Genomic DNA, 7,768 nt, shown 5'->3' with positions numbered 1-7,768 from the left:
AGAAACATTTAGTCAGGGTCTGTCACGGTGCCCCTGCTTCTGCCAGCAGTTGAATTGAGTGAGCTCCTCCTTCTGGTCATTGAGGTTGCCCACAGTGAAAGTAGATGGGGTGTGCCTGCCCCTACTGCTGGGTACCGTGGCTCTGCGGTCACTCCTTAACGTTTGTACTGTCCAGTGGGTCTTTCCGTTACCCGATGCCCACTGCTGATGACCGGTATGGCACGGTAGACCCAATCACCCTCTGTGTGGTACGAGACCAAGGCTCTTCTGTCATTCACCTTCCAAGTGTCTTGCCAGGGGCCAACGTCATGGGCATTGACTTGTTTTTTGACCAGGATTTCTCCCTTGGACAACATTGGGTCAGCCATCATGGCTGTTAGCTTGCCTTGGGTGAAGTGCTGGGCTTGACTGTTGAATGGTCTTGGCTTTCTTTACCACCAGCTCCTTGTCAACCCTGAGGTGCATTCAGCCACCTTGTGGTGTAATGACTGCTGAACTCCAAATGCTGCTGGAGGCAGGTATAATGAAGCTGGTGGTGTCTGTGTGATAAAAGTCAGGAGGCTTGTGCCCATGCCTTGACCGCAGGTCGGCGAACAAGGCTGTGATCCTGGACAAGTATCCACTACTCACTGACTGACTGCCAAGTTGCATGGGTCCTCCAAAGTCAACCTTGCCAGGTGTACCTGCAGGTGCCACTGCAACTTTTGTGTCCCACGTTGGGCTTTTTTGTTACACCCGCATGCCTTTGGCCACAGTTTTCCCCCCAGCTGCTTTCAGAAAATCATGGCCACCATCTTTGCTGGCATTGTAGGAGCAGTCATGTACCTGGATGACATAGGGATACATGGTGTGACAATGGCCATCCATGACGAGTGCCTCAGTAGGGTTGTCAGCTGCAACTTGACACTGAATGGGGAAAGTTTGCTGTGCTGTATTGAGTCAGTGGGGGTTTTGCCTGAAAGTTGATGGCCTCAGGCCACGTCAGTGTAATGTGGCGGCTGTGCAGCACCTCGGTCAGCTAAGCTGGCCTTGTTCCTGGGAAAGACTGCCTACTACTTGCGCTCCCTTCCCCAATACTCCCCGAGCCACTGGCCTGCTGCGAGAGCTCCTGTAAAAGGATGGCACTTGGACTCCTACCTGCTTATGTTTGTGAACAGAAGGCACAGGTCACTTTGGCACCTGTGGTTGCACACTTGGAGAGGCACTGAATGCTCTGAGGTGTGTCAGCTGAACCAAAGTAGTCATTGGGGGAACTGGCTTATGTACGTGTATGGATGACACTCTACACTGCGTTGCTTGTGTAGACTTTGACACTTAAAGTAGTGGTGACTATCCAGAAGACTAAGTTAGGATCCAAGTAGTAATGTGTGTATTAGTTTCCTTCTGGGGAATGTCATAGCAGTGGTTTGTGTAGCTACTGCTTTACGCATGACAGAAAGGGTCTGTTGCCTTAGAAATTGTGGTCTAAGAGTCGCAAGCCATAATGGTATCATTGATGTGCAATTGAAATGAGTGACTGTCAGGTCAATGCATATTTAATTTGCTGATACAAGTGTCTCATTCAGAGTATGGTGCTAATTGGGTTAGAATGTTGATGGGAAAAGACAAGCGATACATGGTACTAGTGTGCTGTATCAACTGGAACGTCAAAGTGTAATTGTAAAGTGTTGTGTGTATCAAGCAAGTAATGGAGTAGAAATTGGACAGCATGAAGTTTAATGGAGTCAGCAGAGGTACACATTTCATTTGGCAGAACAACAAGAGTCAAGCAAGTACAAGTGGATTCCAAAAGTCCTATCACGGAGTTTGGTCCGTTGGAGGTGGTCCGACTGGCCGAGACAGTTGCTGGAGCCTGCGTTTGAGAGAAAAGATAGGATTAGTTGGGAGTCATTTGCGGTAGGAAACAAGGATCTGGCGGTTGACTATTTGAAATGCCACAGAAAGTTTCCGAAGGACACAGACGCCAAAGCGAGTTAGTTCAAAAGCCAGCTGACAGGGAAGTGCTTGGGAGCAGGGGAACAGCGTGAGAAGTTAACGAGGACAGGTAATTTGACAATGAGGAGCACCTTTTGGAAGGGTGCAAACGAAGGACAAGTTTTATTCGACACAAAGAGCACGAGTAAGTCCCAGGATGATGTGATGTTGGACAAGCACATGAGCCGTGACATAAGAGGATAGGGTTTGTTTGAAAGTGTTAGTAGGGCCAGGAAATGAATTTGTTCTCTACTCACCTGGCAGTTGTCTGGAAGTTGGACAGAATAAGGTTTGTGGCCTCCAAATACATAAGTGAGTCAGTTAGGGCCAAAAAGGAATTCTTTCTCCACAATGGTTAGGCCACATGGCTGGGAAGTTGGACAGACCTGGGTTTGGCAGAGCAACGGCCACACTTCTGAGATAGTTAGACAGACCAAGGAACATTTTGTGTCGAATCAGGGTTCCGGGGCTCCAAAGCGAAAGTAGCGCGCCGCCCCGTGTCCGCCCCAGCTGACTGCCACGGCCGACTGCCTTTTCTTCTACAGCCTTGACTTAGCGCTGTGACTTCATTCTCCGAGACTTCATCGGACGAGGCTGAAGCTACTGCGACTGAACCCCAGGCGCTTGAACCTAACGCTGAAGCTTACACTGGAGCAGACGCTGAAGCTGACGCTTCAATGCCTGCCTGGTCTTTGTTGCAACTGAGGCGGCTCTGGCAGGCAGCAGCTCCGCTGGCCCTGCCCACAACTGTTGGCAACCAGGGCTGGGATTGGTGCAGGCCTCTCTTCGCCACCTGCAGGCAATAGTCACACAAATCAACACTGATTACCACACCTCAACCAAAAGGATCCCTTTTCATTAACTGGCAACACAACTGGCCTTGATATTTCAACATAGCTCGGCAAATGACTGTTCAATTCTTATTCATGTGAGATTTCCACACCTGAATCCAACTACTTGATGTCACCAGGCTGACAACAGCTCCGTTTCTTCTCCGCTCACCTCTCCAGGAGGACAGAGGTGACACTTCTGATCACACTAAGGTTACAACTTTGTCTCTTGGCCACTAAACTACATTGACTTACTGCACTCGCCATTCTACGACAATATATATAATCTAAACTCTTCCTTAACTGACATTCAATACACCTGGCCTATATGGACACCAGCTAATCATCAACATGACAAACTCAGCCACATGTTCCTTCAGGGTTCACGAGACTCCACTCCAACACCTACTGGTGCTAACTCTGCTGTTCTCTGACAGTAACATCCAGTGACGCAAGCCTACTCTTGACACGCGTGCTCTTCTTTCCTCCACCAACTGTATTACACCGTCGCTTCTCGCAGCCAATCGCACGCTTGCAGATAAAAGCATTGTCGCAACCCGCAGCCTGAAAACATCCACTACAAACATCAGTGGAGCTGACGACACAAAGACAACAGAGGATTGTCGTGAGGACAACGCACCGGTCCTAATCAACAACTGATGAAAGTACACCCACACAAAACATTTATGTAAAAACACTCACCTCGTGCATCGATTTCATGATCAGACAGTGGTGGTGGAGGACATGATGGTAATGGCAGGGTTACCTGGGAAACATCAGTCTGAATGAAACCACTTTTTCTACCAAATTCTACAATCCTTCGCTTGTTCGCATGGATTACAACGCTCTCCAACAGGAGCTCTCGTACATCATTACAAGACATTCAACTCTTTACTCAATGTTGACAACCGCACCCAAAAAGGAGCTAATGTTCATATTTTACTGCCTGTCAACAGCAACTACTTGCTAATGGCCTTTCTTCATGATCAATCTACTTTCACTAAATGCATTGTTGACTCATCTTCGACTACATCTGTCCGTCCGCCCATTTCAAATGACAAAGATGATCTAACAACCTCTTTCTGCTCGTTCAACAGGACCCTGACCTGCAGCTCAGCTACTGGACCCTCAAAAAGCAACACATCACTCAATAAAGTCTCACTGACAGTTGCATTACAAGATACAATATATATGTGTGTCTATGAAAGGCCCTATAATAAATCATTCATACTTGGTCCTACACACAGCAGCAGGATTTCACACACACCACTATACTGACTTTGTCGTCAAAACCGTTTTTACATTTGGTCTGGATCTTCATCTCATCTTCATCTTGTCTTTCTTTTAACTCTGTATTATCTTCATGTACTAACTACAGCTGCAAGACGAGTGCGGTGCAGTACAAATGTAGTGTTGTGAGTTGCGTGTACCTCAAAGTCCTACTGAAGCCCAACCTCTTGTTTCTCTCGCATCCACTCAGGCTCTGGCACACGTGTCTCTCGCTATAAGAAAATGAACAATAAACATCAATTTCAATAACAACTACTCAACTTCTTACTTACATTCATAAATCTGCAAATTCTAAACTGTTCATATATTCTGCTTCACACTTGTCATGTGCTTTCTTAGAGCTCACAGACATTCATTGTAGACATTTGCACACGTGCTCCAATTAACTTCAATGTCACAACACTCATTCAGTTCCTGTTTGGCACATTCTCTTCAAAGCAACAGCACATTGATTTTAATGTTGTCGTGCTGAGCACGATTACACAGCTTGGGTGTGTGAATCACTCAAACTTGTCTATGATCACTAACAAAGACACATTTTGTTTCTTTTCATAAACAGCTTCAACAAAACAACAGATTGCATGAACACACACTTTTCTATCAGCTCTGTACGTGACTGAGGACGACTCACTAATGACAAGGACCCTGTTTAAAACACGCACAGCACTAGTATTAAACATTATTTGTGTATTAACTTTGAGGTGTACATCATTGTTGTTTTTTCAGGACATTCTTCACCTCATTAACGACAATGGTGGCATCTTCATCGTCGTCCTTCGCCAACACTCTGCAGCACGCAACACATTTATTTAGATATGGTGAATGAAAAGCATTTACATAGTGTTCCTCATGAGAAAACACTAGTAACCCCCATCATCACCTATGCATCAAGTGATGACAAACATATTGATGGATATCTTCATAACTCCACTTTAATCCCTTTCAAAACAATGATTCCTCTTTTTTTACCTCATGAGCAACACTTTAGGGATTCAAGAGAGAGAAAAAGCTTCATTAAGTGGAAGAAACCTCCAGAACCAGAATCCATGTGGGCGACACCTCCGTCAATCACTGCTCCTCTGAGTTAAAGGAACAGATTGATCAGTGGAGCTGTGACTCTCTGTGTCAGCCCGGCTACAGAGCTCAACACCAACCTGGGATCCTTCTTCTATTAACAATCTGGAGCCTCTGCCATTTCGACTGCTTTCTTATCATTTATCTCATTAATCTGTTCAAAATTATCCCACCGAGCTAATCTCTACTGTCTGTGTTCACAATGAGGCGGCTGTTCTATGAAGAAACTCATCAAATGGTGTGGGAGTGAAGTTTGGATCAAAAGGGCAAATGCTGAACGTTTGATGTCACTTATTACCTTTTCTTTATTTACGCTCAAGACATTTACAATCAAATGAAATATTGAATTTTTTTCAAATTACAATATTAAGGGGACAGTCACCTACTTTTGCATTACAACACTGATTACTGACTGATATTTTGTACTATTTCCAACTAATCCTTTACAGGTGATGAACAACTTTCACTCCACTCTTGTTCAGGATGACCTCCGCTATCTCTACGTCAACTTTCATGTACTTTGAAATTAAAGACAAAGTCTGCTACTTTTATTCTAAAACATCTACAACTTTCTCCTACTACTTTTTCTCAATTGGTTTGGCTCATTTCACAAAACACAAATGACATTCTCTAAACAACACATGCAAACCACTGGGCACTTGTTCACAACAGATTGGAATATCTCATTCCTTTCATCAAATTGCAATTGAATATATCTTGCTGCTCTAAACTGACTGCTGCTTCTCAGTCAAGTGGTTGTTCTCTGCAGAACATGTTGGCATCATTTCCTTGTTTACATCATCACCTGCACAATAGTTCACTCCACTGTCAAAAATCGTTCAGCCACATAATACCATGAAAAACATCAGAGCATATTCTGTAATATGGATCTCTTGGATCGTCGGCTTAATTTTCAGGTGCAACTACAACTTTACTAATCAAGGGGGAGTTTCACACATCCGATCACCAATCGCACAGCAAGTTTAATTAGCTGACAGGTGCTATCCAGGAGTATAAATGCTTCCAGCAAATATCTACAATTTGACCAAGTTCTGTACAACTGCCTTCTTGAGGAAGAGGAAGAAGAAGAAGAAGAGGAGCAAGGGTGCGTGGTGGTGGAAAAGGGGGAAGAGGCCAAGGAGGACAAACACAACAATCTGCTTGCTGCTTGTGGTGATGTCACAGCAGAGCAGTGTCAAGGATGGTTGCAGCATGCACGCCGATTATTCCCCCGTTGCAAAGCAATCAGATGTGATGTTGATGAAAATCTGTGGCCAGACAGACATGAGCTTGAGGATGAGCAGGAGAGTGAGGATGGAAACTAGTCAAACTCCAGCTTTGCTTTACTTTCTTACTGTAATTGTTGTTAGTGTAGGCTGACATAAATTTAGTTTTGATGTGCTTATTGTCCCACAGTATATTGTGCTGTACACATTTTCTGTTACTGTAACCACGATGAATGGCAGTTACTGTAACAATTTCCATGGCAGTATGACTGCAATAAACTCTTATATGTGAAACCTTGAAATAATCTTTTTTCTGGTTGATACAAATAGTATTCTGGAAAGAAAACATCTACTGTAACTATTCAGTGTCAAAGGACTGAGCCAAGATTGAAATGTGCACATGCTGGATATTTCTATGGTCCACTGCCATGCTGACAAAACATATAAACATTTTGACCTGTACTGTTTAATCAATGCCAAAGACACTTTTCATTTTGGGGGCACTGACTATTTGTATGACAAAAGGACTTACAGTTTTGACTGATGACTTGTCTGTTTTGGGAGAGATATGACCTTTTGCAGGTGTGCCATGGAGTTTTGCTGAACCATCTAGGTTATTATGGCAAATGTATTTAAAGCTTTGACAATGTCCTTATTTTTCCGAGAAATGAGCCACAGCAATCGAGAAGGAACTTTTCATTTTGGGGGGCACTGACTATTTATATGAGAACATGATTTAGTTTTGAAGCTTGACTTAACTGTTTGGGGTGAGATATGACCTTTTGAAGGTGCTCTATGTAGACTGAACCATATAGGCTATTTGACCAATTGCACTTACAGCTCTGACAATGTCGTTTCCTGAAATGAGCCAAAGCAACCGAGAAAAACTGTAATATGTTTCACTTCACAGCCGTTTCCTCTCAAGGATCTTTTGAAACAACACTTACAAGCAGCTTCTCGTTGCCAGAATGAAAAGTTGCAGTTTCCAATTTGTCTTCTCAACTCAGTAAAATCATCTGAAACTTCAAAGATTCACAACGAATGACATCAAACCTTCAGCCTGGTTCTTCAGGCACAGAATCTAATTCATCATCAGCACCGTGTTCACTGAGAACAGGAGTTAAACCAGTTAAACCAGCACCAGACACCGAGTGTCAACAATCATTTCAAACCCGGAAGTGACGCAGCACGCTGCCCCTCCGCATGTCAGCACGTCAGTCAGTGGCCAAGGCCAAATATACATTTGTCCTTTTTCTGCTTTTAATACAAACATTCACCCTTTTGGTATTTCTGGAACAATTATATTAGATTGAAATTTAATTAACTAACAAACACTTCTCAGACACTGTCAATATTATGCTGTATATTAATAAT

This window comes from Limanda limanda, chromosome 23 (assembly GCF_963576545.1).
Source record: "Limanda limanda chromosome 23, fLimLim1.1, whole genome shotgun sequence".
In the NCBI taxonomy this organism is placed as follows: Eukaryota; Metazoa; Chordata; class Actinopteri; order Pleuronectiformes; family Pleuronectidae; genus Limanda; species Limanda limanda.
The sequence above is the reverse complement of the archived record's forward strand: the minus strand, read 5'-3'. Positions refer to the sequence as shown.